General features: G+C 42.3%; 1 pseudogene; it reads right to left on the bottom strand.

Annotated features, from left to right (window-relative positions):
• Positions 1-800: 800 nt before the first annotated feature.
• On the bottom strand, positions 801-2,374 carry LOC142831387 (microtubule-associated protein 1 light chain 3 beta pseudogene; annotated as a pseudogene).
• Between the last annotated feature and the right edge of the window lie 5,384 nt (positions 2,375-7,758).

The raw sequence follows: 7,758 nt of genomic DNA, 5'->3' as shown, positions 1-7,758 counted from the left end.
AATAATCCAATTTTTAGATATAGAAGCCAATAAATAATCAACTCAAAAGAATAAAAGGTATTTTCCTCGAATAAAGGAAAATGAGAACGGGGAAGAAGGAAACAGTGGTTTTATAAAACTCACTTGTTGGGGCCTGAGCGATGCTCACTGGCTAAGAGGGCTTTGCGGCTGGCTCTTCCAGAGCATCCACAGTCAGTTTCCTGCACACACATCAGACAACTCATAATCCTCCGTAATCCAGCTTCAGAGGAGCTAAGGCTGCCTTCTGGTCTCCGAGGACACTCGTATACATGCGGCACACACACACACACACACACACACACACACACACACACACACCTATGAAAAAATAAACCTTAAAGAAATTCAGATTTTTTAAAATTAATTTACATGCTTAAGAAGAAAAGTAAATTTTAAAATGTTTGTATATTTTAAAGGCATAACACATATTATGTGATCAATAGGATTAGATGATAGATAGATATATAGATAGATAACAGCAAGGTTACTGCTGTTAAGAAAAGTATTATATCCATCCTGTCACGTCTTTCCCCTTTTATTTTATATTTACTGTTTGTTTTTGTTTGGCGTCTTGGGAGGCAAAGTGTTTTCTTTTTCAATTTCTAAAATTTTGAGGCAAGACAGACAAGTTTTCAAGCCGAATGCCTTCTCGTGGAGCTCAGTTCCTGACTAATCCCAAGTTTTCGGCCACCCTAGATGGGGTCCTACGTCCTGACCTCCAGTTTTCTCCTTGATAACACGTTATCTCCTGTATTAACACGTTAGACACTGGTCCAGTCTTACACAGCCAAAGTCGTCTTGAATGTCTCCTAGGAGGCGAACATCATGTCCAGGAAGCAATCTTCATCTTCTCACTCTGGTACTGCTCCAAGACAGTCGTGCGTGCACATGCTCACCTGGATGTGCTGGTTCACCAGGAGGAAGAAAGCTCGGTTAGGGTTGAGCTGTGTGCCTTCTAGTTATCTTGATAAACTTGCTCAGGTTGATACGATCAGATACAAGGAACTTGGTTTTGTCCCGGACAGGCAGCTGCCTCTCACCCTTGTATGGCTATATTATCCTCAGGATCTTGGTGGAGTGCTGCTCTCGGATGAACTGGACATCTTCCACTCTTTGTTGGCGTCTTCCACACTGCTTGAAGGTTTTCTCCGACTGCAAGGCGCGAGGGTTCGACTTGGTGCTCCTGCCTCCTGCAACCGCCACTTCTCCCTTCGAGTGTTTTGCCTGCGTGTTTGAATAACGCACACATGCAGTGCCTGCGGAGACCAGAAGGGGGCTCCAGATTCCCTCAGCCTGTAGTTTACAGACTGCGGGGTGCTGTCCTGGCAGTGCTGAGAACTGAACTCAGGTTGTGTTAAAAAAAAAAAAAAAAAAAAAAAAAACAGGCAGTGCTCTTTTTCACGGAACCATCTTTCCACCTCACATGGTTTTGTTTTTATTGTCGGTTGACTTACGGCAAGAGCATCTAAAAATCTATTTATTTAGCACGAGTCAATTTAATTTTTTTAAATAATATTTATTTATTTTGTGTGCCTGTGTGTTGTGTGCCTGTGTGTTCATGTCTGTGTTTGTATGTGTGCCTGTGTATGTGTGAGCGTATGAGAGCATCACAGATTCACAAGTGTCAACGTATACATGCAGAGAACAAAGGAAAACCTACAACTGGAGTCAGCTCCCTCCTTTCGCTCACTATGTGGGTCCCGAGGGGTCTGTCCAGCTTACCATCGAGCACCTTCCTGCTGAGCCAGCTCCTTGGCCAATGGAGTTCTGAATTTTACTGCTCTTTATGGTGCTTTGAATGAGAAATGTCTCCCATAGGCTCCAGTATTTAAGCAATGGGCTCCCAGTTGGGAGTTGTCTTAGTTACTGTTCTATTCCTGATAGTATACATTAAGAGCAAGGTAACCTACAGAAGAAAGCCTTTTTCTGGGGGCCTGTTTATAGCTTCTAAGGATGAGTCCATGACCATGACAGCAAGCAGCCTGGCAGCAAGCAGGCAAGGATGGTGCTGAAACAGCAGCTGAGAATTTATGCCTTATCCACAAACCTGAGGCAGAGAGAATAAGACTGAACCAGGGTGTTTTCTTGAAACCTCAAGCCCACCAACACACCTCCTCCAACAAGGCCACTCCTCCTGATCCTCCCGAAACAGTCCATCACTGCGAGCCAAAAGTTTAAATGTACAAACCTGGGAGGGGGAACTCTCAGTCTAACCGTGATGGTGGTGCTGTTGGGAGCAGTGGTACAGCCTGGCTAGGAGAAATACAGCACCAAGGCAGGCTTCCGGCTTGTGATCAAAAATGTGATTTCTCAGCTTCCCGTTCTTACCCCCATGCTTGCTGTTTGTTGCCATATTGCCATCCTACCATGGAGATTATGTCTCTGGGGCCATCAGCCAAAATAATTCTCTCTTCCTTAAATTGCCTTTGGTCGTGTTTTATTACAGGAGCAGAAAGGGTTTCAGGTATCTTCTGAAAACACCATATTTGCACATCAAGAAGTCAAAAACTTGTGGAACGTTTGTAATTACAAGCTAGTTACAATTATAAAAGTGCTGCTTCTGAGTAAGCTCACATTTGAAGTTCCACATTGGCAAGGAAAGAGGAGGGACAGATACCATTTAACCCCCACAGTGATGAAGATGAGAACCTATACAAATCAAACAAGAAAGAGCAAAATGAAAAAGAATGTATGTAGAGAAAATGCAAATACCCTCCACCCCCCCCCCAGGGGGGGGGGAGTAGGGAAGGGGAAACCTTGTGTCTACAAATATATCAAAAACATAACTTTATATATCAAAACAATCTAAAGATATTCGGAAAATAATATGACTTGAAATCCAACGTTCTGGCTTAAATTAGAGAAATCAGAACGGATGTGGCAGAACATAGGAAAGAATGAGATTCAGGCATGAAAAATGGATGATCCAATACAGAAGTGGTTCAAGAGGGGGAACTTGAAATGAAATGTACTTTGTAGGACGTACATTTTTCTCCACAATCGAAGCACATAGATTATTAAAAGGCAAAAATAAACAAGGGGAAATGGACTCAAAGAAAACTGACAAACACTGCAGGCAGTGAGGCTATGACAGCCGAAGAGCTCCTTACCAAGGACACCATGCCAAGAGAAAACGCTGAAGTATAATTCAGGAACTTCCATGGCAAGAAAAGAGGTGGAGCTGAATTTGAAGAGGGCATTTCATAGCTAGGAACATCTGTCTAGGACAGCCAATGCCAGCCCTGAAAACCTCAAGGATTTTAGAGAAGTAATGTAAGAAGGGGAGGATTCGACTTTGAGCCCACATTTCAACAGATGTTGATGCTATCAGAAAAGCGTGTTTAAGGTGTTCACGAGAACCAAATGAGTCAAGGGTTTGGTAGCCCAAAAAACTGAAATCCAACTGAGAAAACCAAAACCAAAAACCAAAACCAGACAAGGAGGCAAGTGTGTGTCTTCCTGGCGAATTTATTAAAGGCGTCAGGAACGCAAGTGATTAGATGGGACTCTGTAATATTCTTAAACCACAGAATGGGGGAAGGGGACTACCAAAAAGACTGTCAGTGGTCCTCAGTTACTGAATCAGGTAACGGGAAATCTACCAAATCTTTCATTTGGGTTTCTCCTAACTATTCCTTGAATAGGATACCAAAAATATGGAAATATTCTAATCCTTTGTCTAAATAGAGTTATAACTTATCATACAAAGGACTTCTCATAGCCTTCTATATACAAAATACCCCCAAATATTATTAGCTCTGGTCCTAGGCAATCTAACATTGAGCAAAGTCTCTATTTCAAATCATAGGTTCCTTTTTGCATGAAATTATTTTAAAAAATGTTTTTCATTAAAATGTTGGCTTTTAAAATAACTTAAATTAGGTTTTAATAAGCATCAAAGATTGGTTTGTGTCAGAACAAAATCCAATAAAAACTCTGAAGAATGTTTTCATGAAACAGCATTTTGATTCTGTTTGAAATACTAACAATGAGAAGCATTTAAATTGTTGGCATTCTGACCGTTTATTTCTTTGTTTTATTGTGCCTGTTAATTTTCTTAATAACAGATTATAATAACCCCTAGTGTGTGTAAAACAAATGTGCTTCAATCCATTCTAGCTCTATTCCATATGCTTCCCTGAGTCAGCCCTGTTTGAAGCAAGCTGACCCACTCGGACTGCAGTTCATATGTGCCTCCAAGCACGTTCACAGTTTGGCTGGATTTGCCTACAGAAAATGAATCACACAATCCTCAAGTCTTTGGCTCTCTCTACCTTATTGAGTTTGTTTTCTATGGAGTTTAAACTTCTCTCCCATGGAGATTCTAAATAGAAGGAAGATAGATAGGCCTTTGCCCAGAGCACGTTTTAATTGACACTCCGAGCCAAATGTAGGTAGGATCTTTGACTTCAACATAAACTATTTTAGCCAATTCATTCCTTAACATCCCAGTTTAACAATCCTATCAAGCTAGTAACGTAAACACACCATCACGGGAAACATGTGCTTCTTCAGTACTGAAAATTTTAGAGAATGTGTAATTAGTGTAAGAGGGCAAGGCCTTGTGTAAGAAATTGATTCATCTGTCAACTTCTTGAACTAATGATTTCAAACATTATGAGTGAGGATGTCCCAGTGTGATGGTGTCCTACATTTCCAAGGGGATGTGTGTCCATTAAAGGTGGAATTTGTGAGTAGACAGTATTTCTAAGACTTACTGGAAACCTTTGCTGACAAGTTTATAACTGTTTATTCAAGGGAGACAGAGGAATGCATCCTAATTAAGAAAGGAAGAAAGAAAGTAAATACTTCCAAAATTATGGTAAGCAAATTTCCCATCACAATCTAGTACAATGAAAATATAGGAGCTGAAAGAGTGGTGGTGTAGGTCTGAATACCAGCAAGGTGGGATGCTGAGGCAGGAGGATCACGAGGTTCAAGGTCTTCCTGCACTACAGAGTAAGTTCAAGGACATTCTGAACAACTCACTGAGTCTCAAAATAAAAAGAGAGCTGGGTGCCAAAAGAAAAAAAAGAAAGAACTGGGGTGTCATTAAAGACAGGGTGCTTGTAGCATGGGGAGAACCATAGTAGAACAGATCCTGATACTTCAGAACAAAGAAGAGAGAACAAAGAACAAAGAGGGGGAGAAGGAGAGAGGGAGGGAGGGAAGGAGGGAGGGAGAAATGGAGGGAAAAAGGAAGTGGAGGGAAAGAGAAAGGAAGGGGACAGAAGGAGGAAAGGAGGGAGGGAGGAAAGGGGGAAGGGAGGGAGGGAGAGAGGGAGGGAGGGAGGGAGGAGGGAAAGGGAGTGGAGGGAAGGAGAAAGGAAGGGGACAGAAGGAGGAAAGGAGGGAGGGAGGAAAGGGGAAAGGGAGGGAGGAAAGGGGGAAGGGAGGGAGGGAGGGAGGGAGGGAGGGAGGGAGGGAGGGAGGGAGGGAGGGAGGGAGGAGGGAAAGGGAGTGGAGGGAGAAAGAATGAGGAAGGGGTGAGCAAGGGAGGGAGGGAGGGAGGCTAAAAAAGATGTTTAAAGGAAATATTTGGAAAATGAGCAATAAGAGGGCTTGGTGGCTCACACCTGCAATCCCAGCATTTGTTAAACTGAGGCAAAAGGATCACAACCTCAGGACAGCCTAGCAGAGACCCTGCCAAACAACAACAACCAAAAAAGGTAAGGGTCCCCACTTGAGAACCAGAATAAGCACCCTAATAGGTAAGGGTCCCCACTTGAGAACCAGAATAAGCACCCTAATTATTATAAGAAATACTTCTCCTGAACAACATAAAAAAGAGCTATCTGATGCAAAGTGATATAAAGGGGTGGGAAGAGCAGCCCCATGTTCTAACCCATTTAAAGAAAACTAAACACAGACTCTCATGGGGTAAATATAACACATTTGTTACAGGCACCGGGAGATTTTAGCTAACATAGCAATTTAACTCACTCTTCCCTCTTCAAATGTTATAATTTTCAGCAGTTGAAAGCCAGAAAAAAAGCTTCTCTATTTTTAGTGTTAGTATTTCATATAAAAACATTTTCTATGCTCCAGAGAGACATTTGGATCTGGTATTGCAGTCACCTGAAAATTCTAACTGTTGGGAAACAAGGGAAAATATTTCTGGATCTAAAGCAATTATATCCCCATGAGAATCTACAATCCGTTTCCCCAGAATTCTGACAGTTTCTGCTAAGGGAAGCTGGGCCCAGGTCTGCCTTGCTGCCACAAATGGTTCACCTCGCTGAGCCAGATAGTTCTTGTGAATTTTGCAATGTGCCACTGTTATTTGATTACTACCAAAACAGGCTTCATTTGAGCATATTAGAAGCAGTTTGGCATTTTGGGTGGAGCAGAGTTTAAAGGAAACAGTGAGGTTATCTCCTCTGTGACACATTCAACTGGCCACTCCCAAGTAATTTCAACCTTCAGAACGGCCACATTTCCAGCCGCAGACAGTGAGTGAATTTACTTTGCGGATGTGTTATTCACAGCTATGACTGTGTTTAAAAACTTTAATTAATGAATTACTTTTTTAAAACCCACAAAGCTAGCCATATTTTCTCAGGCCCTTTTTTTTTTGTCTTTTTTATATATTGGTTTTTATTTATTTATTTATTTATTTATTTATTAAAGATTTCTGTCTCTTCCCTGCCACCACCTCCCATTTCCCTCCCCCTCCCCCAATCAAGTCTCCCTCCCTCCTCAGCCCGAAGAGCAATCAGGGTTCCCTGCCCTGTGGGAAGTCCAAGGAACCCCCACCTCCATCCAGGTCTAGTAAGGTAGGCATCCAAACTGTCTAGGCTCCCACAAAGCCAGTACATGCAGTAGGATCAAAAACCCATTGCCATTGTTCTTGAGTTCTCAATAGTCCTCATTGTCTGCTATGTTCAGCAAGTCCGGTTTTATCCCAGGCTTTTTCAGACCCAGGCCAGCTGGCCTTGGTGAGTTCCCAATAGAACATCCCCATTGTCTCAGTGTGTGGGTGCACCCCTTGCGGTCCTGAGTTCCTTGCTCGTGCTCTCTCTCCTTCTGCTCCTGATTTGGACCTTGAGATTTCTGTCCGGTGCTCCAATGTGGGTCTCTGTCTCATTGCCTGATGAAGGTTAATATTCAGGTGGATGCCTATATGTTTTTCTTTGGGTTCTCCTTATTTAGCTTCTCTAGGATCACTAATTATAGGCTCAATGTCCTTTGTTTGTGGCTAGAAACCAAATATGAGTGAGTACATCCCATGCTCCTCTTTTTGGGTCTGGCTTACCTCACTCAGGATAATGTTTTCTATTTCCATCCATTTACATGCAAAATTCAAGAAGCCCTTGTTTTTTACTGCTGAGTAATACTCTAATATGTATATATTTCATACTTTCTTCATCTATTCTTCCATTGAAGGGCATCTAGGTTGTTTCCAGGTTCTGGGTATTACAAACAATGCTGCTATGAACATAGTAGAGCATATACTTTTGTTGTATGATAAGGCCTCTCTTGGGTATATTCCCAAGAGTGGTATTGCTGGGTCCAGGGGTAAGTTGATCCCGAATTTCCTGAGAAACCGCCACACTGCTTTCCAAAGTGGTTGCACAAGTTTGCATTCCCACTAGCGATGGATGAGTGTACCCCTTTCTCCACAACCTCTCCAGCAAAGGCTATCATTGGTGTTTTAAAAGGGGAATGTTTGCATAATTCTTTCAAACTACACATGAGGGAAAATCATTTGCAGAAACACATGGTCTTTAGACACAT

The sequence above is a fragment of the Microtus pennsylvanicus genome, chromosome 1 (assembly GCF_037038515.1).
Source record: "Microtus pennsylvanicus isolate mMicPen1 chromosome 1, mMicPen1.hap1, whole genome shotgun sequence".
Lineage (NCBI taxonomy): Eukaryota > Metazoa > Chordata > Mammalia > Rodentia > Cricetidae > Microtus > Microtus pennsylvanicus.
This window is presented reverse-complemented; position numbering and strand designations above follow the sequence as displayed.